The sequence below is a fragment of the Nicotiana tabacum genome, chromosome 11 (genome assembly GCF_000715075.1).
Source record: "Nicotiana tabacum cultivar K326 chromosome 11, ASM71507v2, whole genome shotgun sequence".
NCBI lineage: Eukaryota > Viridiplantae > Streptophyta > Magnoliopsida > Solanales > Solanaceae > Nicotiana > Nicotiana tabacum.
The window spans coordinates 164,497,562-164,521,190 of NC_134090.1; the positions used below are offsets into that span (position 1 = coordinate 164,497,562).

General features: G+C 36.4%; 1 long non-coding RNA gene across 1 annotated transcript; it reads right to left on the reverse strand.

Annotated features, from left to right (window-relative positions):
- Positions 1 to 9,064: 9,064 nt before the first annotated feature.
- Positions 9,065 to 13,032, reverse strand: LOC107802893 (uncharacterized). Its single transcript, XR_012696854.1, has 3 exons — positions 12,860 to 13,032; positions 11,790 to 11,926; positions 9,065 to 9,239 (listed from the first exon to the last, which is right to left on the reverse strand). It is a non-coding gene; the product is annotated as an uncharacterized LOC107802893 (long non-coding RNA).
- Between the last annotated feature and the right edge of the window lie 10,597 nt (positions 13,033 to 23,629).

The following is a 23,629-nucleotide window of genomic DNA, read 5'->3' on the forward strand; positions in this document are numbered from 1 at the left end:
GCTCGTCTCATTTTTTTAGAAGGAACATCCTAAAGCGATTACATTTCTAATGTGTTTATCTCTATAAAAAAAAATAGAAGAAAAGATGCGTGCTATTTTTACTATGTGTTTGGCCCAAATCCAGATTTTTAGCTAATCATCCAATTAATTATTTACGGGATGAAGAAACATTGTACCTCATGTAAACATGCTTTGAACTTGATAAAAGAAACGTATATGGGATTGATGAAATGCTATGACTGTTACAAGAGCTCCTTAACTTTAACTTATTCAAACAAGATTAATTAAGATTGCTTGTTAAGAAATGCGACTAATGGTATTTTACTCATCCTATAAACTGCTTCACGCAAACTGAAACTCAAGAGTTTGAAACTGTATTGTCTTTAGCTAAATCTTAAACAATCATTTGCCCCTACATATTCAAAACATGCTGAAATGGCGATTTTGAGTTAGCAATTGCATTAAAATGGCTGCACATTTCATGGATTGTATTTACATCTTATGTACTACCAAACGAATAAAATGTCACAGCTCCAGATGGGCATAAACTTTAATTAAGTACAACCTTACTAATGTGTCTCTATTAGGCTAACAGACCAAGAAACTGCGTATCTTAACAACATTAAAAAAGGCAATTCGTAAGCAATACAACAGGTGATTATAACTCCTTCAAATCTTTTGATTCATGCTTTCATTGTTACATCAAATGCGAGTCTTAGTATGTACCTGGATATTGGATACAACAGGAGAAGCAAGGGGTCAGTAGGGCAATAGAAGCGACACCAAACAACAGCAGTAACAGCAGGTGCCAAATAGAACAGAAATCCCAGTGCAAGAGGCCAATAAAGCCAATGGAGGAGAGGCAGAATGAGACAAATTCCCAGTAGTAATGGAGTCAGAGAATCAAGCAATCCAATTCCAGGGGAAGCCAACAAACAAATCCAAACAATAGACTTAACTGACACTTGAAGGAAAACAGGACTAACTTGGACAGTTTGAACAAAATGAGAATCGACAAACAGTAGGGAGAAGACAATTCCTGATTTTTGTGATATCTCTTTCCCTATCTCCTTTCTTTTCAAGTTCTAATATCAGTCCTCAATTTGAAATCTATTTGGTTTATCGAAGAGAAAACTTTTCCAGTTTCTGTTTTCAGAATTTGAAACTTTCAGATGTTCCCTCTCATTGCCTCTCTCTATCTCTGTATGCTTTTTCTGTGTATCTCTATCAACTCTCTCTTTCAAAACTCCTCACAGTGTGTGTGTGTTTCTTCTCTAATCCCTCCTGTCCTAATCTCAGATCCTCCCCTTTTATAAGCCTCCACATCAAAACTTTTACAGCCTGTTAGATTAATCAGATACCCCTCCCATGTGCCCATTACTTTTCAGTTTCCACTCAACTATTTAAGTATTAATCCCATGACATTCCCTTAGCAGGCTTTAACTTTTTTACTTTATTATCTAAAAGCAAGTATGGGCAGTAAAATATATCTGACAGCATATACTGTCAGATTGTTTAAAACTTAAAAGCTTCTTAATGCAGAAAAACAGGCTGTGCACAAGGCACATGAGGTGCACCAATGCACATGCTGTGCACGAGTGCACATGCCTTCCAATTCAGGATTTAAACATAAACAATCCCTTTTTACATTGACTGGTCCAAATCAACAGCTATAGGTAAACGAAACTGATTCTGAATTGATTTCAACAAATGTTCAACAGAAGCAAATCGATTTACTATGCTCAGACAGTTGAAATTAATTGACGACACATGTCGACTCGACTATATTAGCATTATCGTACACAATCGTAGCCGAAAATCAAACATTCAGAAGTATAGGATACATGACTCGACTTATACTGATTAAAATAGAATGGTGCATCCGAGGAATCAGTTAGTTAGTACAAATTGGAATACAACCAATACGCATGCCGTATCAGAATAGGAGGAGAAGGATTCAGACAAACACAGATGTTCAAACAGAGTGGACGAACAAAAGTTGATAAAAATTCAAAACACAAATTGACACAAAACATGAACAGACATCTAATCCCTCACATGGACCAAACAAATAAGGGAAGAAGGCAGACTCACCTCAAATCTTGAAAAATCGGAAACCTTGAACCGGACTTGGACAGACTTTCTTAAGGCTGAACGGACTTTAATCGAAGTGTTTCTCAGATGAGAAACACTTCGATTAAGGTCCCTTGGACCTTAATTTCTTTGGCTCGAACGGGTATGAACTAGTGACGAGGAACTACAAAGTTCCAAAACTCAGATCCGGGATTCATGTTTCCCTGGTTAGATTCGGACCAAACCAAGTATGGTTCGGTCACGAGGGGGTCTGGGGAGTATCTGGTACAAAACTGGGGTTGGTTGGGTCAGATCGAGTTTTGACTCGAATCTTCGAATGAAGATTCGAGGACCTGGGGGGTGATTCGAAACATGGGGTTGGTAGATTTGGGTTCAGGATGGCCTGGGGGTCCTATGGTGTTCAAGGGAAGGTCACCGGCATCCATGCCGCCGGCTTTCATGGCGGAAGTATGCAGAGGCGGCTAGGGTTTTAGGTGTTGTGGTGAAGACGACGAAGGCTGGGGTTTGGATAGGGGGGGCAGGGTAGTGTTATGCGCTTATATAGTTAGTGGGCAAGTGGATCCTGGCCGTTGGATGAGACGAGATGAAGGGCCAGGATCCTTCGGCTAACAGGGAACGACGTCGTTTCAAGGGTAAGGGGTTGGGGTCGGTCCGGGTGTAAATGGGTCGGGTTTGTTGATGGGTTATGGGGATTGATCTTGGCCGTTGATCACTCTGAGATCAACGGCCCAGATCAGGCACGACTCAAACGACGTCGTTTGGACGTCCTGGGCATCAGGTGACCTGGGCTGGGCAGGCCTGGGTCTTGGGCTGTTTGTTTGGGCCAATTTTGTTAAAATTGGCCCAAGTCCGGAAGGGGTCTTTTCTTTTTTTTTTTTTTTTTCTTCTTATTTATTTTAAAACAAAGCTAAGCCAAAAAAATCAAATTAAAATTAAATACACACTCAAATACAATTATTTGCACACATACTAAAATATTTCAAAACCGGTAAAGTCAAACCAAATAAAATCACGGACGAAAATGCCTATTCACGATTTTCTATTTAACGACCGAATTACGGTTTGAATTACGCAGGACACATACATATTTTTTGAATTTTATTTTAATAAAGTAAATAAATAAGAATGGGCCAAAATCACAAATAAATCCACAAGGTGCCGTACAGAAATCCGAAATTGTACAGCAGGGCCAATTATATTTGTTTTTTTATTTCTTTTTGGAGTGATTGTCGTGTGAAACAAAAATCACGTGCTCACACTGTTATTACATCAAAAATCAAAATAAAGCATGTTTCACTATATCAGTTTTTAATTATTTCTTCCGCAATTGTTGTTTATATTTCGCATTGTTAGGCTTACCTAGTTGTAGAGACTAGGTTCCATCACGATGGTTCACGGAGGGTGAATCGGGGTCGTGACATATTCAAACATTATTCAGGTATGAATCTAAACCCGTTCGAGGACGAACGTTTATTTAAGAGGTGGAGAATGTAACTGGTCGTTTTGATTTCTAGTACCCCGTTCCCCTAAGCAACACCTAAAGAGGTAACCCATCCTTCTAAGCAACTGAGCGATATCCTACTCCATACCCGTTACGTCCCTTACAACAACAACTAATTCATCCAACGTTTCTCATATACCCGCAAAGCATAACACAGCCCTCATTAAAAATTTTATTTACTCGAGCCATCCTCAATCTCAACCCCTGTAAGTGTCATGACCCAAATTTCCCCCACACTCGGGAGTCGCGATGACGCCTACTATTGAAAGCTAGGCAAGCCAACTATTTGAATTATTTACTTTTTTTCCATTTTAATCCTTTAGCAATTAAGAACCAACATTATATAAACATTGGAATTTAATAAGTGGAAGAACAAAGTATAACTATTTAAATATTACCAACACAACTCCTTAAATATAGACTACCCAGAACTGGTGTTACAATTTCACAGACTGTCTAGGAATACTACAAATAAAGGTCTGAAAGATTAATACAACGTTGTCTCTAAAATACATGAAAGAAACAGAATGAAAAGACAGAAGGAGACGCCAAGGCCTGCGGATGCCAGCAGGACTACCTCGGGTCGCCTGTTGGACTGAAGGCAGCAACCTCACAGTGGTCCAAAAGTTGCAGCACTGGGATCTGCACACAATGCAGAGTGTAGTATCAGCACAACCGACCCCATGTGATGGTAAGTGCCTAGCCTAACCTCGGCAAAGTAGTGACGAGGCTAGGACCAGACTACCAAATAAACCTGTGCAGTTAAATCATATACAGTGGAAAATAAAAGCAGAAATGTACAGTTAAGGATGGGAGGGGGAAACATGTTGCAGGGACATTAAATAATAACAGGAAAAAAACAACAGATAAATATAAGGATCACCAAGTTCAATTAAAGATAGGAAAGGGGAATCATGATGTGGGGTACAACAAGTATCAAATAAAAACCAACAGTTAAATGTAGAGAAACCATATCTCAGTTATCAATAAAAATCAGGAAATCAAAGACAAGTTCACGGCATCACCCTTCGTGCTTTAACACTCTCTCTCACAAATAACATGCACGACATCACCCTTCTTGCTTTAACACTCTCTCACAAATATTCTGCACGGCATCACCCTTCGTGCTTTACACTCTTCCTCACCCAAGAAACAATCACAAAACAATTTGGGCAAGGGAGTCAATAACATCACAATAAAATTAAGCAACAACAGAAAATCAGTAAATAAACGTAAAGAACACCATCACTCAATTATCAGTAAGAATCAGGAAAATCAAGGACAAGTGCACGACATCACCCTTCGTTCTTTTACTCTCATCCTCACCTTAAGAATCAATATAATCAGCACGACATCACCCTTCGTGCTTTTACCTCACACAATCATGGAACAGAATGATCCTTCATGCATTATCACTTATATAAAGGCATAGAATGGTACATCATGTGGCACGACATCACCCTTTGTGCATTAACACTCTCTCACAAATATTATGCACGGCATCACCCTTCGTGATTTACACTCTTCCTCACCCAAGCAACAATCACAAAGCAATAAAGGCAAAAGAATCAATAAAATCACAATAAAATCCCGACAAGGGAATAATAGTACAACAATCATATCCTGGCAAGGAAAACAATATCAAAAGCAATAACACCCCGGCAAGGGAGATAACATTAAAAACAACAACATCCCAACAAGGTAGATAATATCATAATCCTCTTCTCTTTTCACTCTGTTACACCCCCATGTTTTCGTACTTAAGAGTACGTTGTAAGTCAATTGATGTAAGCTCAGAAATGATATCATCTTTGAAAATTTTATAAAGTAAGTTAATCATGTTACCGTGGAAGTTAATATTATTTAAGATCATGAATAACAAGTACCAAGATGGTTAGAAGTATTATAAGCTAAACAAATTGAAGAAGATAATTTTGTCGAAAGTCGACAAGTTTGGTGTTACACCCTGTGCGTCCTAATGTGACGTATAATGAATATGAGACATGTTAATCATGATTTAATGAGTGTAAAGTTATAATATGACTATATATGATGTTTGGACATAAAATATAAAGTTTGGGAAAATTTGGATTTAACTTATGGAAAATCGAGTTAAGATTTTCCTTGTGACGAGACGTTTTGAGAAATTAAATTCGTACGCTTTATGGTGTCATTTTGGGACATATATCATACAAAAATGAAGGTCTTGGAACCTAATTTCCAGTGGTCCAAGCCATTTATTCATACAACATCGGGGTAGAGAAATATGGATTTTTAAACTAGGGTCACCAAGTCACGTTGCCGCACTTCGGAGAAACTAGCAGGTTTATAGGCCAAGTTGCGATGAAGTTTTCTCCCAATATTTTGAGAATTACATGGAGATATTTATATGGAATTAAATCCCTATGTTTCTAGTTTCCAACGCTGAAACCATTTCTCAATATGATATCGGAGTAGAGAGAGATACAAGTTTCAGAAATGGCACTGCTCAAGCTGCCAAGCAGGCAGCTTACCCACCTGCTTGGAGAATTGAGGCGGTGGGCTTATAAGTTGTCTTTATCCATTAAATTTCATAAATATCCAGAGATCAATGACTGCAAAACACTCTCAAATTTTCCAAGAACTTGTACAAGGTTCCAAGAACTAAATTCAAGAGAAATCAACACAAATCTTCATCAAAGGTGTTAAAGACTACAAGAGAATACTTCTATGATGTTGTGGTGTGATTGAGGGTTATTGTGAGCTAAGTTGAGATAAGGTTTCGAGTTGTAGCTGTTGTCCAAGGTATGTATAACATCTTATTCATTGTTCCTAAGGTTAATCTTGTGTTGGTTGTGTTGTTTGAGTGAAAAAACATAAGATACACTTGAAGGAACATGGGATACGATTATCTTTTTGGTGGGACTATTTTGTGGTTAAAAATATGGTTTGTGGTGGCTGAAAATTATGAGAAATAATTTGATAATGTTTTGGCTGTTGTTGTTAAACTTCCCTAGGTTTTAATTAAGTTGACTGAAGAAGAAAAGATGAAAAACAAGTGATTGACGATAAAAATTAAGGTGCTAGACGTATGAGGCTGTTTTGGAAGGCATTTTGTGGAGGTTTTAAACTAGAAATAATATGGTAAATATAAGTATGATGCTCTGAAGGTTGTAAACTAATTTATGGGGATTCAATTTATAATTTTTTATGAGTAAAAAAAAAGAGCTTGCCGCTATATATGATTGTTAAGATAATCGAAGAAACTCATGTTGGATTATATTGTTGTTGTTACTATGCTGGTTATAGTTGTTGTTGTTAGGCTATTGATGACCCTTAGTGGTCTTTGGGGTTATTAAAAATAGGGGAGTTGCTGCCCGATTTTTCTTAAGTCGTGTGATTAGCCAAATACGACGTACGACATTATATGTTAACGACAATATCATTTCACTTGTCGTAGATGCAAAAAGTTGTGTTGAGCTTGGTTGAGTAATAAGGAAAAGATCATACAAGTATGTTAAGGCTAAGTCATTCCTTCATTTTGGCATGATCTTGTAATTATACAAGCTTGATAATGAGACATAAAGAGAAATTCATATTTCTGAATTTATGTACATTTTTCTAGTCTCATAAGTTACAGTATTCTCCCTTATCATATTCAATTGAGTATTATCTTCTTCTAGTTAAGAAAGCAGAGAGCCTATATATAAAATATTACAGTATTTTCATTACCATCGAGCTATAATCGATGGGCAGGCCCCTATTGGGAAGCCTCTGATCAGATGGTAAGTTATATACCGAGCCTACTGTGGGCGAGCACCTATGAGTGAACTCATCATGGCCGAGATACAAATCCTAGTATGGCCGAGCGCCTATGAGCGAGCCTACTATGACAGAGCAATTATATAAATACCGAGCCTTATAGGGCCGGACAACTATTTTACTTACTATATTGAGAGAGTTGAGTCATCAGCATGTAAGCATATCTTTAGATTATGTTTGATTCTCAGATACTTTTAGTTATTATATTATCAGTTCAGTTTCAGCTTTCAGTTATTATGTTGTCTTACATACTCGGTACATTATTTCGTACTAACGTCCCTTTTGCTGGGGACGCTGCATTTCATGCCTGCAGGTCCTGTTAGACAGCTGGATAAATCTTCCCAGTAGACAGAGTTGAATATCAGCTTGGTTGGTACGCTCCACTTTCTCGGAGTTACTAGGTCTATACCTTGGAGACTATTTTATATATACAGGTTTGATGGGTAGGTCAAGGCCATGTCCCGATCATGATACAGTTTAGTTATCTCTGGAGGCTTGTAGACGAGTCCTGTATATTTTGGTCTATCAGTAGACGTTCATGGTGGCCTCATCAGCCTACACAGTTACATATATATATATATATATATATATATATATATATATATATATATATATATATATATATATATATATATATATATATATATATATATATATATATGCGCTTTTGGGTATGTTTACCCCTCAGATGAGAGAGATGATATTTTAAGATGATTCAGAGTATGGCCTCATCAGCCTAAGTTAAAGGTTACCCCTCGAGAGTTCACAGTTACAGAGTGGTACGCTCTGGCCGAGTATGGCATCGGGTGCTCGTCGCGGCCCATCGGTTTGGGTCGTGACAAAAGTGGTATCAGAGCAGTTCTGTCCTAGGAAGTCTACAAGCCATGTCTAATAGAGTCTTGTTTTATGGGTGTGTTGTGCACCACACTTATAATAAGCAGGAGGCTACAACGCATTTAGAACTGTCACTCTTACTTCTTACTCTAGATCGTGTGGTAAAGCTCAATTGTAAGAACTCAATTTCCTATACCCTATCTTATTCATAATACAATGATGCCTACATTTCGAAAGATGGTTGGTAATGGATTGCACGTAGTTATGGAAGAGTTGAGTAAGAGTAACTTGATTCTGCAGGATGCTTATAATGCGTAAATATAAGGTCTTCAGCAGACACTACAAGATATCGCCACTAAACATTTTTAGTAGCGACCTTAAAGGGTGCTGCAAGTAACTACGTTACTGAATGTTTATTGTGATGACTTCTTGGGGTCGCTACAAAAACAACTCATTTGTGGCAACTATACTCGCCACTAAAGTCAGGCATGTACATCACAAAAAAGGTTCCACAATATAAATTTAAAGTGAGCCGCTGCTGAAGAATGCCTTACAGTAGCGATTATAGTCGCCACTAAAACCCTTATATCTTCAGTGGCAACTCTTATCCCCACAATATCCTAATGTTTAGTGGCAATCTTGGTAGCCACAATTACTAATCGTTTTTGTGACGTTTGGTCGCCACTAATACATGTTTTTTCAACAATATTTTCCAAAATCTTATTGTTTCAGTGGCGCCCTAATTTATAAAATTAATATACATGTATTTTTCTACCATTTGACAATCAATATTAAAAGCATCCAATATTATTCAACAAATACCAAAAAAAATTCTCAAATTGAATTTTATAGATACTTCCATTACCAAAATGTCAATTAATTTGTACTACACAATAATTCATCATTCGTTGTCAATGTATCTTTATACATATGATAACAAAAATAAAAACTAAGATTTATGGCCTTCAAATTCCTCCATTATCGGCAACATTTGTGATTGCCCTCATTCCTGTTATTAGGGGGGGGGGGGAATAAGAGATCAATTTGACAATTCTCATAATTTTATTCTAATAAAAAAAATGGTAGCCACAATTGATTGGAGTGAAAATTAAAATTCTACAAATAAGTTTTCCAAGAGAACTAAGCTCAGAAATTTGAAACTATCAAACTGCCCAAGTGCTTCGAAGTGGAACATCTAGACAACCAAACTCAAATACCACAAGCATGAGAATTTAAAGAGAACTCAATCCAGGTTCTTGTATAAAAGCTTCAAGAGTTAATCAACTTATTTAATTATGCACAAAATTTGTAAACTACTAAATATGATCATAAAAAAAGTGCTAATCAAAATCTACAACACAAATAGAAAGAATGAACTTTATAACTGGTTCGAAACAGAGCCAAGACTTTCCACCAAAATTGAGAAAAGAAAGAGAAATAAACAAATAAATAACGGGGCCCATACTATCTGGAAGTTGATTTTAAGATTGAACAATAAACTTTATTCTAGAAAATCTTAGCTCAATTCAGCAAAAACCCAAATAATGTATGAAAAGTAAATAAACACAACTGATCCCAACTCTGGTACTACACAAATAAATTAGCGGGTACTACAATTATCAGTTGGTATAACACACACATCTTTTTAGCTTTTGCCAAAGTAAATAAACACAACTGATCCCAACTCTATCAAGATCAAAAAGAATGAAAATAAAAAAGAAAATACATAAGTGGTTGTGCTAGTAATACTAACATAAAATCGGAATGAGGGACGAATACCCCAAGAGCACTATAAATAGAGAGCTTTCCAATCGGAATACCAATTCCTGAAACTATTTTGGAACTTCCGGACAATTAGTTTCATGGCAGTGCTAGTAATACTAACATAAAATCGGAATGAAGGACGAATACCCCCAAGAGCACTATAGAAAGAGAGCTTTCCAACCGGAATATTAATTCCTGAAACTATTTTGGAACTTTCGGCCAACTATGTTTCGTTCAATTAGTTTCATCCAGTTGTTCAAATAGCACACTATTAGGCAATAAATCTAATAGTTAGTATAATTTAAAAGATTTATCTGACAGCCAAGATTACCAAGTCCTAATATTCCCTCTCTATCAGTAACACTAATGACTTAGATACAAAGTTCATGCACATGGAATAATTGATGAGAAGCTTGTAAGATGAAAGTAGTTCTTCAATATTATTGATGAGAAGCGTATAAAATAACCTTTTTCCTTTCCTGAGCATTGGAATAATACGTTATCAGCAGAATTTTAGCAACATAGACATAAAATCACCCATTGGTCCAGTGACAGAGTAGACTCATCATGAAATAACTTTGAATAGTCAAATAGTGTTTAATGAGATTGTATTCCCGTAGACTTACTGTCAAATGATTTTAAGTGTACAATGACCAAAATAGGAGCTTAAAGCATTTGTTCTAGAGAGCACAAAAGGGGGAAAATATGATAAAATAAAAAGGAGAACGAGAAAACTAAACATATGTTGGACCATATGATGAAGCAGTACATAATACAAAAGCGAGAGGCGGGTCAGTCGTGCATTGACAAAATGCATTTCCAAATAAAAGGAATGCTTCATATCACGCAGGTCAGATAAATACACCAAAGGAAGTTAGCACCTCTAACTCTTTTGATGTTTTGATGAGTGAACCGGTCATGGATGATACTGGAAAGAGAGTGCAACAGCTTGAATGTGCGGCAACATCAAAAACCAGTCAGTCATTCAAAGACACCAGACATTACAAAAGAGAAGCAGAAATCAGAAGCTACAGGTGATCTGTTGAGATATCAACCAGCTGCTGAAATTGCTGGTTCTAAATCTACAGCTGGGAAATAGATTTCTCAGGTTTTAGAGTGGGAAAAGCAGGCTGCTAACGGCCCTGGTGTTAAGTGTGTTCAAGTTAGGATTACAGATAATCCTGTAGTTGCTGGGCACATTAAAACTAGACAGGAGCAGGTAGTAACAGAAGGGAAAGAGGAAAAGGCTGGGCAGGTGTTTGCCAATGTAGGCAGAACTAGTGAATTACATCAGAAGTAGGTGCACAATCTACTACACATTATAATGTGAATGCTAATGATGTTTTGATGGTTGAGGATTAGTTAATACGTGCCAACATTGAGAAGGATTCAAAAAATAAGAAAGGGAAGCTTATGGTAATTGAGGATGAGTGCTAAGTATCCAGGAACTCTATTGCACCTGCTACTGTTAATCTTACTGCAATTTGTGCTAAAATTCTGGAAAGCATGAATCCTTTGCAAGTTCTTCTTGGGTGTTTGCCTAATCCAATGGAAGGACTGTCTCTTCAAGAGGTGAAGGAAAACAATGACATGGTAGGGGTTGGTTTGAATACATCCCAACATGATATCCCCTCTAATGATTTGTTTGATTGATCTGGCAACATGTTACAAGTCTCAAACAACCAACAAACTTTATCCATGATGTTGTCTACAACAAAACAGCCAAAAGGAGGGGCTGAGCACACAAGAGAACAACATAAAGACACGATGAGTGAAGACAAGTTAAGTGGTAAACCTGTCCAGAATTTAAATGAGCTATAGGAGCCAGGAGGTAGAAGGTAGAAGGCCGTGTGATAGCATCTCTCTCCACCACAGTGAAGGCAAGTCCTTTGTTGTACTGTGAATCCCAGAACAAGCTATATCCATATAACTCTGTAAAGATGACAGCCAAGAAGGACTAATTATCGTATAGTTGACAACTTTACATAAGATATATTAATTATTTTCAAAACCAAACATCCATTAATTAATAAATCTAGTCGAAGAAATCAGTAATAACTAAATAGTTTCTTCCGGAGCAAGAAACTAACTTAATAGAAATTAATCTAAAGAAAAAGAAGATAATAACACTATTTCCAACTACACATTAGATCCCACTATTTTAGTTTACAGATAACTAAGAATTGCACGATTAAACATGGAGCACTATAATATTGTTTTGGATTATAGTAGGAAAAGTTAACACAAGCAATGTTAAGCAAAAGCTAGACAATTGAAGAATTAGCCAACAAATAGTTTGGATTACCTAGCAACAGTAAAGGTCCTTTGGGAGATAAGCTAATCTTCAGTATTTCTATCTTCTAAAAACATAACCTCGACACCTCCAACACCACATTTATCCTTCATGGCAAGAACAAAATTACCAAATTGATATATTCTCTCAATCAATTCCTCCTCTTTCCGCCAATACAAGTACCCCCAATGCCTTTCTCTACTAACAAAACAACATGCAACAACAAAACAACAATAACCCACAAATAAAAAACAAATAAATACCCAAAAACTATGAAAGTTCATACTTCTGCTACCAAGAAAAGAACCCAACTTTTATAATAACACAAAATTGCTACTCGATTTTGCTAGAGAAAGAGATAGCGAGAGACTAGATGCCGTCAAGACCGCGGACTATTACTGTATGAATTTCTTACCACGGACTATTACTGTATGAATTTCTTTTCACTCCTATAGATTTTTATCTGGGCCAGAGAAATTTTAGATGAAATCTGTAAAATTATTGAAATTATCATTTTCGCTAACTGTTTATACCACTGAAAAGGGATTTGAGCATGAGATTGGAACACGTACCTGATGTAATCAAGATTTCTGATTAGGGCTTTTGTTTTGCTATCAGATTGGTCACAATTTGTGATTTGAGCAGTTAAAATTGAGAGATTCGAACAGAGAGGAAATTGAGTGGGAAATTTTTTTATAGAGAGACGAGTAAGGAGAAGAAGACTTACATCAGTCTGTGCTTCTTTTTTCATTTAATAAGAGTGGTTTTTCTTATAAAGATGCTTAGTAGTGTTAGAGGCAACTTAGTCGCCACAAAAGACCTTCAGCGGCGACTTTATAAAAGTTGCTACAAAACTCTCAAGCCAAAATTTCAGTCTTAGTGGGAAAGAAAAAATCAGTATTTAGCTAAACGTATTAGGAGCGACCTTTGAAAAGTCGCCACTAAAAGCTTACCTTCTGTAGCGATAATTATAGTCGCCACTAAAAGTCTAGCTTTTGTTGCAATAAATCAAGTCGTCGCTAAATATTGCCACAATAAGTCTGATTTCTTGTAGTGAGTTCATGTGTGTACTAAGACATGTAAGCTTCTTGTTGAGGAACCCTAAGCATGAATATTTATCCACCCATATGGTGAAAAGCAATGAGAGAATAAGAAGGTACTTATTTCAACAAGTAAAGATGAACATTATCTACAATTCAGGAAGAGAGATATAAGCATTTTGAGTTACTTTGAACAGTAACAGATGTATGTATAATTGGCCACATCGATCTTAGTTATGCCTTATGGGAGCTAACATATATGGTTTAAGATAAGGACGGGATATTAGGACCCGGCTGGGATTAGAGTAACCAAAAATGATGGATGGATTATTTGCATTAGTTGACATTTCCAAAGGATATTGCAAATATGCTAATAGATCTCCTTGTGAGACACCCGGATGGTGCACTCTAGAATAGTACAACTATATATGAGTACTACAAAGAAAGACACTGGAAGCCTTGAAAGTTCATCGATGATGTGAGAAGACGCCAAAGATGAAGAGGTAAAATATCTATAGGTAGATCGTCGTACTGCTAAATCTTAGTACTCCCCTAAAGGGGGAATATTGAATGATGTGGCATTAAGTCAGAATTAAGTGGTTTTAGTAATTTTGGAATGGTGAAGGAAGAATGCGATAAAAAATGAGAAAAGGGATGAGATTACACTTATCCAAATCCTACTGATATGCTATGATTCTAGAACATTATGCAAACGCGACGTCAAGGAGAGGAAGTAAGGGTTTCTGCCCAGGCTGTTATTAATAAATAAAGGGCCAGTACGAGAGGTAAGTTAAGATAAAGGAAATAATCCAAGAAAGATTACGCAGAATATTGATATGATAATGGACCAACGAGTAGTTAGCAACAGATTCAGGAAGAGCCTAGTTATGGCTAAACAAAGGGATACAGAGAAATCAATAGATCGTGCAAGATAAACATAGTAAATCCCAATATGGGGAATTCAGTATCGCAGATATGACATCGTAATCTTGAAAAATATTAAGATAGGAGTTGGGTAGTTAAAGGTACCACATGAGTGTTATGGAGATAAAAAAGAGTGTCACTGGGAAGACAATCAAAATATCATCTTAGAAGCTACTCTACGAGCAAAAGAGCATGAAGGTAAGTAAGTAAGGATAATTACAAGTAAGAAAGAACATCAAAAATTCCACCGGGTAAATGATGTAATAAGCTCGCATCCTTGCAAGAATCAGAGGGTCCTCCCTAAGCACTACAATAAAAGACTAGCTAAGAAAATAAGGAAGAAGGATTCAACCTAATCATAGTAACCTAAAGAGGAAATGGTTTTGTAACAACAATCTCACTACAACATTGCATGCACTCTATAAAAAAGTAGGATTCGAGATCATGTGAGTTGTACGGAAATTCTGTCATGCGTGGGAACTAAGAAAAACTAAGTATGCACGATACAATAGGGCAGAAAGACTAGGAAAAGCAATAGCCTACGTTTAAAGAAAGCTGAGAAGAAACGAAAGGAATTATTCGAACAATAATCCAGAATTAGTTATGATATGAACGCACTTAAGATTTCAGAGTATTATCCATGCAGCATATATGTTGACAATCATACAGCCTAGAAGACTCCGGTATAAGTTAAGAGAAAAGAAAAGTATTGAGTCCAGATCATAGACAAAGGATTGAATTGTTAGATGATGGTGTCACGGGTATTCCACAACGTCCATAAAAGGCTAAAGTAATAACTACTACCATGGGCCGCATACCGGAAGACGACTTAAGCCTACATAAAGGCTGATCAGAAGAATGAGAAAACTAAAGAGTTACATCAACCAAGTAAATTAGGAGTCTGATTATTGGACTCCGAAAATTATAGAAATCGCAATTGAGGGCTTTGCAGGATAATCCTTAATATCAAAGGTACAAGAGAGATAGTACGACAACCATATTATATAATGGCTCTACAAAAAAGCAGTTAGAAGAGTACCAGCCTCATAAGAAGTTAGTATGAAGCTCCCACTGGATTGTGTATACACCAGAGGTGTAAGTATTACAATAGAACTTCAAGTTCTGGATGTAAATCATACCTATGTAGAAAGAAAGTTATGAAAGAGATAGAAGACGTGATGCGATATTTTAATGCAAGTAAGGTAAAGGTGAACAACGTATGAGACACTTAAGTGCAGAAGGTTGTGGATAGTCTTTACTTCAGATAGAAAGCTAGAAGCTTTGGGATTTAGTATCCAGGAAAGATAGCGGTGGCATGCCTTCTAGCCTATGGGTTCTAGGTATCGGGAAGCCTGATTAAGAGAGTAAATAAGAGTTAGAGATGATTTGATGTCTCGCTTGATAATCCAGAATAACACAAGGAAATCTATGGTGCAAGCACGTTGAAGGAAGGTTGCAAGTAGTATAAATAGACATGTATAGGTTGCAGGAAAAAGTATGGTGAAGCAACAGGTTTTAGGAAGATATGAGTAAGGACATGAAAGGGCGAGTAAGAAGGTGATGAGAAATGGATGTCCTCGGAATTAAACCCAGGAAAAAAAAGAGCTGATGGTTTCTGTAAGTTATAGACAGCTTAGTATAGCCTTAAAGAACTCAAAGGAGTCTAAGACTAGTAGCATTTAGAAGAGATAGAATGTTGCCCTGGTAATGAGGATGTAATTGTGATAAATAATGGATGACGTTTGGGCTTTTGATTGAGCAATTATTTGAAAAAGGGGGATTTCATGAATTGTACAGTATTGACACATCCACGTAGGGTGAATCACATTGGGATGCTATGAAAAATGGTTATGGAAATTACTCCAGATGTTCCTCGATGCAACATGGGCCATAGTGATTACTTAAGAAGTTTTAAATTATCAGTGGTAAATTGTAGATCAATATTGAGGTGAATCAAAAATAAATGGACAAAAGTTATAAAGTATAAGATGAGATTAGGTCATCGTTCTTAAGATGAACAATAATGAGGAAGCATTAAAGGACTTAGCTTTATGCATATAGGATAAGCAACGAGAATAACCTAGAGTTTGGTGGCAGGCCTCAGTAATTATAGTATGACCAACCTAGATGCGGTAAAGTCGTATGGATGGATAACCAGGTCCAGGAAGTAAAGTATAGCAACATTCGTAAGTTCATCAAAGTACCGAAGAACTTCAGTATACCTATAGATGCCTAGAGGGACATCTTGTCAAGCTCTGTATATGTTTACAAGGTGAGGCCTAGAGATTGGGTAAAAACTTGAGGAAAACGCTGGAGGGAATAGTCGAATAGGCGCACATACAAGGAAAAAGGTGGTACAGGTTGCATGATGAAAGATTTCAACTACAAGTCATGGTGTGAGAAAGAAACCTAAAAGAGGGATGCCCTAGCCTTTACATTTGTTCACAAAGTAGTTGGCTAGATAGAAAGGACAATATTTAAATATTCTTAAGAGCAAGGGGTTATGAGACTGATAAGCGCATCAGTCAACATTCGAGGAAGAATGTTCCAAAGGGGGGAATGATGTTACACCCCCATGTTTTCGTACTTAAGAGTACGTCGTAAGTCAATTGATGTAAGCTCAGAAATGAAATCATCTTTGAAAATTTTATAAAGTAAGTTAATCATGTTACCGTGGAAGTTAATAATATTTAATATCATGAATAATAAGTACCAAGATGGTTGGAAGGCTTAGAAGCTAAACGAATTAAAGAAGATAAGTTTTGTCGAAAGTCGACAAGTTTGGTGTTACACCCTGTGCGTCCTAAGGTGACGTATAATGAATATGAGACTTGTTAATCATGATTTAATGAGTGTAAAGTCATAATATGACTATATATGATGTTTGGACATAAATATAAAGTTTGGGAAAAATTGTATTTAACTTACGAAAAATCGAGTTAAGATTTGCCTTGTGACGAGCAGTTTTGAGAAATTAAATTCGTACGCCTTATGGTGTCATTTTGGGACATATATCATACCAAAATGAATGTTTTGGAACCTAATTTCTATCGGTCCAAACCATTTATTCATACAACATCGTGGTAGAGAAATATGGATTTTAAACTAGGGTCACCAAGTCACGTTGCCGCATTTTGGAGAAACTGGTAGGTTTATAGGCCAAGTTGCGATGAAGTTTTCTTCCAATATTTTGATAGTTACATGGAGATATTTATATGGAATTAAAGCCTTATGTTTCTAGTTTCCAACGATGTAAACCATTTGTCAACATGATATCGGAGTAGAGATATACAAGTTTCAGAAGTGACACTGTCACACCTCCTTTTTACCTACATCCGCAAGGGCATAATGGAGTTTTTCCAATTAAAGGACAATCGAAACGGGATTTATTATTAAAGATTTAGAGTCGCCACTTGGGAGATTTATGGTGTCCCAAGTCACCGGTTAAATCTCGAATCGAGGAAAAGATTGACTTTGTATTACAGTCCGCGAACCAGAAATCTGAGTAAGGAATTCTGTTAACCCGGGAGAAGGTGTTAGGCATTCCCGAGTTCCGTGGTTCTAGCACAGTCACCCAATTGTTATATTTGGCTTAAATTATCTGGTTTTAACAATTATGAACCTATGTGAAAATTTTAACCTTAACCGCTTTTATTCATTTTTAAAGAAAATTGCAACGTCATTAAAACAAGTCTTGAACCACATCACATAAATGCACCCGTGGTTTTTGGACATACTTTAACATCGTTGGTATTTGGATTTGGGTCACATAAAAGCGCACCAGAGTTTAGGGAGGTAATGTTATTAAAATACGCGCCTAAAGAGACTAACGCGTTATTATTTTGGGGAAGGCCGTGAAATTCGCTAAACGGCCCGTCCCGAAATCTAAGTATTTTAATATATACAATTATCGAGGACCCCGTAATTTATGTGTTTTGTTTAGTGAGGCTCATCCCGTTTTTTTATTTTAAAGTGAAAACCTAGAGTAATCTATAGTTTTCTACTTAATTTGTCTCTAAAATAAAAGAAAGGCCATAATTAATTTGTTACTGGACTGATGAAAACTAAGTAATATTTTTGCACCAACATCCGACCATTGGGCTCCGATGTGAGCCCAGCAGAGGGAATTTAAAACCAGATATACACCATAAAATCGGCCAAAACAAACCTTGGCCCAAGCCTAAATGAGAAAGGGGCCAAACCTGGCCTGGGCCGTGCATCAATTGTCCTGAGGCCCAAACGTTTAGGGACTAGCCTGTTAAGCCCTGTCTTTTACACTAAATGGAATTTCAATTTAATTAAGAACACAAATCTGATGAATCTACTATTAAAATTAACTAACCAGTAAAATAAATTCAATGCAACATTAAACATGAGTTGGAAAACAACTGATTTCAGATTTCATGACCCACGTAAACTGCCTATGATCACAATTTCAAACATGGTGCATACTAGTTCAAATTTCAAATTCCCTACTATGACTCATTTTTATTAAAATGCTGACTCATGAACTTTGATTAAACACTAACGTGACCACATATTAGAATTAAAACTCGAGAATTAAGGATGATGGACGAAAATGGATTGCCTAAATTAACCTTACGAATTACATATCTCATATCTAGTTTTAACTTTCTGATTTCGAACCCACACACAACCACACAAACTCAGAATTATAGATTAACTCACATCATCACTACTAAATATAAAGCTCCCATGATCAGAAGAAGTATCACACTACTTTAACAGTTTACAGCCTAATTAATCACAGCTTGAAAATACCATTTATACAGATCTAGGAAAATCGGAAATTAACTAAACTAATAGAAACTATTCTGTTAGTCCATCATGGAATTATTACAACGAATACTCAACTAAACTCATATGCATTTCTAAATATCTAACACACACTTAACGGTTCAAATGCACAATCTTATAATTAACGGTCCATCAGTACGGTTATTACAGTATAATGAAAGCAGTAAATCAACAATAGGCATCCACTTCAACAACAATAGGCCTCCACTTCATTCATTTGCAACTGGATATTTACATACATCGAGTTTCAGGACATGTACCTGGTATGTAGAACAGGAAAATGGGGTAAGCAATCAGCAACAGCAAACAGCAAAATACAGCAGCAGAAAGCCCAACACAGTAACTTCAACACCTCAATCCAGAAATTCCAGCAACACGGAGAAAACCAGTAAAAATGGAAAAGAAAAATAGTCCAGAAATCTCTCTTTGTTTTCTATTTCTAGCTTTGAACTCTCTCTGGTGTTCTTCCGCTCTCAATATTTCAGAAAATTTGGTTCTATCTTTTTTACTCTCTCCAAAATGAATTCTTCCCCTGTATATCAAGTGTATCCAGAGTGTATATCGAGTGTATACCTCTCTCTCCGCCCCCTTTTTTTTTTTTTTTTCTTCTCCTCTCTTCTTTTTTTCTTCTCCTATTTATAGCAAAAAATTTGAGATTTGTCAGATTTTTTTTAAAAAAAATATTTTATTATTTTATTATTTTTTAATTAAAAGAAATTCCACTTACAAATTGCTTTTATTTTTTTATAAAAAGAAATCTCACCTTTCTTTACTTTTATTTTTTAAATTCCAACTTTAATTACTTTTATCTTATTTAAAATCTCACTTTTTTTACTTTTTAAAAGAGAATTCCACTTTATTTAACTTTTCTTAAAAAACAATCCACTTTCTTTTGCTTTTCTTTTAAAAATGCTACTTTCTTTTACTTTAATTTTTTTAATTTTCAGATACCTTTATATTTGTTTTTCAATTCCAACTTTCTTTTACTTTTTGTTTTTTTAAAATTTCCACAAAACTTTACTTTTATTTTTTTAATTTTCTACTTTCTTTTACTTTTTAAAAGATAATTCCACCTATTTTTACTTTTATTTTTTTTATTCAATACTTCCCTTTTTCTTATTTTTTAAATCACTCCCAATTAAAAAAAATATTTTTTCGGATTTTATTTTTTAAAATAAAAATAAAAATAAAAATAAAATAATATTAATAGTAATAATTCACCTTTTAAATTTTATATTTTTACCCTATAATAAAATGTGTAACAAAGATAAAAATTGTAGGTTAAAACCCCTAAAATATATTACATAGAAGAAGTGATAAAAAAATAAATATTATAAAAAATTAGGTGTTCACAGTTGCCCCTCTTTGTTTGGAAACATGAAGAGTTTTCAAGCAAAGATAAGGTGAGCCATGTGACTAATTTTTGAACAGATTTTTATTCAAAAAGGAAGAAATAAGGATAAGAGAAAAGAGAAAGGGTGCAACCGAGTCTTGGTTTTGGACAACCTACATATCCCGGGTTATAGGGGAATCAGGTTGCGTGTAGTTCAAGAAGTTTGGTAGCTGGGACTACCATGAAGCTGCGGTTTTACTGTTACTGTTGTTGCTGCTGCTGATACTGCCTACTGTCCTCCTTATTACACCATGACAAAAATGAAGAAGCTAGACTAAGCTATAATCTATGCTTTACAAAGATTTATTTTCAAACTTGGTCTTGTGACTGTTGTTGCCTTGTTGATTTGCATTTTCCTCAGTCGTTCCTTCGCTGCTGACTCGAATTGTATTCTTGAGATGCTCTCCCTCTCCTTCGGGTGGGTACCTGAATTGCTTGTTCCCTTCGTTCTCAATGTGGACGCTTGATTGCTAAACTTGAATCGTATTCCTTTGTTCTCCATGTGGACGCCTAATTGCGGAATCTTCCATTGCCCTTCCTTGTTCTCCAGGTGGACGCCTGATTGCTTGAGCTTGAATTGCTTCTTCCCTTCGTTTTTCCGGCGGGTTCCTGATTACTTGAAATCTGAATGGTATCCCCTTGTTCTCCAGGTGGGCTCCTGACTACTGCGCTTGAAAGTATTCCCTGCTCTCCAGGCGGGTTCCTGACTTCAAAATAGACAAACCAAGAATTTGAAAGCTAAAACTTAAATTATACTCCCTTGTTCTCCAGGCGGGCTCTTGACTGTTGCGCTTGAATGTGTTCCCATGGTTTTCAGGCGGGCTCTTGATCGCTAAAACTCGAACTGTTACTCCTTATTCTCCAGGTGGACACCTGATTGCCAAAACTTGAATTGTATTCCCTTGCTCTCCAGGTGGGCGCCTGATTGCCAAAACTTGAATTGTATTCCCTTGCTCTCCAGGTGTGCGCCTGATTGCTGAAACTTGAATTGTATTCCCTTGCTCTCCATGTGGGCGCTTGATTGCTGAAAATTGACTTGTTTCTCCCTGTTCTCCAAACGGGTCCCTGATTTCAACAAAAATAGACAAAACAAAGAAAATTTTCTGCCCCAGTTTGGTAGTTGGGCGCATATGTGAGTGTTAAACTGAATCATATTACCAAATATTACTAAAAATTTGAAAGCTATGTCCCATTATCCAGGGGGGTCCGGACAACTCTTAACTAAATGCCAATTTTAAATCTAAGCTATATCTTTTAAAGGTATGACTTCCGCTAAATCTTGTTATCTAAGAGGGTCTTAAACTACTCCCCATTATCCAGGAGGGTCCTGACAACTCTTAACTAAACGACAATTTTAAATCTAAGTTATATCTTCTAAAGGTGTTACTTCCGCTAAATCTTGTTATCTAAAAGGGTCGGTCTTAAACTATTCCCCATTATCCAGGAGGGTCCTGACAACTCTTAATTAAACGACAATTTTAAAGCTGAATTATATCTACTGAAGGTATGTCTTATGCTAAATCTTGTTATCCAAGCCAGTTTTAAACTACGTCCCATTATCCAGGAGGGTCCTGACAATCAAAAATCAAGTCTTATCTTAAGAGTGACAATTTTACGGCTAAACTATATTACCCTACAACAGAACTTATGCTAAATCTTGTTATCTAATGGAAATCTTAAAGCTAGGTCCCATTATTCAGGAGGGTCCTGAAAACTCCTAATTGAATCCTATCTTAAACATGCAATCTTTGAAACCAACTTATATTCCTTTGGGGTACATTTATGCTAGATTTTTCTATTTATGATTGTTTCGTTTTTTTAAACTAGGTCCGATTTTCTAGGAGGGTCCTGACAACTCCTAGCTAAATTCTATCTACAGAAAAAAAAATTTGAAACCAACTTATATTCTTTTGGGGTACATTTATGCTAGATGTTACTACTCATGATTGTTTTGAATTTTAAACTAAGTCCCATTTTCCAGGAGGGTCCTGAAAATTTCAAATTAAATCTCACCTTAAGAGTGACAACTTCAAAGCTAAATCATATTTCCTAAAGGTAAAACTTACGCTAAATCTTATTTTCTATGAAGGTCTTAGAACTAAATCCCATTGTCCAGGAGGGTCCTGAACACTTAAAACTAAATCCCATTATCCATGAGGGTCCTGAAGTGCCGAGAATGAACTTACCTGAGCCATGATTTCTTTCTGGAGGATCTCTGCATGACGAACAAAATTCCTTGCCTTTGAACCATGCTTTTCCTCGTGGAGGGTTCCTACAGATCGAACAAATTTTCCTTTCCCCTTCTCAAACCGCCTTTGTGCTGACAAAATTTGGGCATGACATTTGAAAATAATTCAATCTTCCAAGATTTTATTTGGACACAATATTTGTCTCTGTTTCAAACAAAGAAAACTTGTGAGTTTATAAATATGGTGGTTGCTTTGTGGCATTGACTTTGAAGGAGATTGCTCCTTCACTTCCCATGATAACTTTAGTTTCAACTTGAAAGACCTTGCCTATTTATTGACTGACCACTTTCTCTGTCACCCTTATCACAGAAAATACCTCTGATCCGTTCAGACCCAATACCTTCTATCTGTTGCATTGATCATGAACCGGCATCTACCAAACCTTTGTGTTTCACATGATCCCCACGGTATATTGATTATTACCAAATTCAATGTACACATTATTCTTTCCCGATTTAAATCACTGGCCTTGGTCTTGAGGTCTATTGCTCCATTGCTTGCCATGATAGCTTTGATTTCTGCATGGAAGATCTTGTTTGTCACTGGTTTACCACCTTTTTTTCCTTGTATTTCACATGGATCCCAACTCATGTTTATTTTTACCAACTCAGTGTATATGCTGTTCTTCCTTGACTTAAACCACTAGCCCTGGCCTTGAGGTCTACTGCTCCCTCGCTTGCCATGATAACTTTGATTTCTGCTTGGAAGACCTCGCTTGCCACTAGTTAACCGCTTTTGTCAATCTTAACACAGAAGATACATTTGATCCGTTCACCTAACACCCTCTATTTGTTGCATTGTCTATGGATTGATATGTACCAAAGCTTTGTATTTCACAAGGATCCCAAAGCAAGTTGATTATTACCAGTTCAGTGCGCTTGTTGTTCTTTACTGACTTATGATGCTTGATGTGCTAGC